Source organism: Octopus bimaculoides, chromosome 2 (genome assembly GCF_001194135.2).
Source record: "Octopus bimaculoides isolate UCB-OBI-ISO-001 chromosome 2, ASM119413v2, whole genome shotgun sequence".
NCBI classification, from domain to species: domain Eukaryota; kingdom Metazoa; phylum Mollusca; class Cephalopoda; order Octopoda; family Octopodidae; genus Octopus; species Octopus bimaculoides.
In genome coordinates, this window is record NC_068982.1 from 115,643,493 (window position 1) to 115,643,800 (window position 308).

The window sequence follows — 308 nt, forward strand, 5'->3', positions numbered from 1 at the left end:
AGAAAAAGTTAATGTACCGTGCTCATTTCTATATAAAAACTTGTGGAATAAATACAGGGTGTCCACAAGGTCTGGGTACATGGAGTAAATAAAATCATAACATAAACAATTAAATATAAGAAATAATAATTTCTTAAAGTATGTGTTAATCTCCATGTGGGTACATGGAGTAAATAAAATCATAACAAACAATTAAATATAAGAAAAAATAATTTCTTAAAGTATGTGTTAATCCCCATGTACCCAGACTTTGTGGACACCCTGTACTTTACAGCGACAAATTAGCGAAGTTTGCATAGGAAATACTC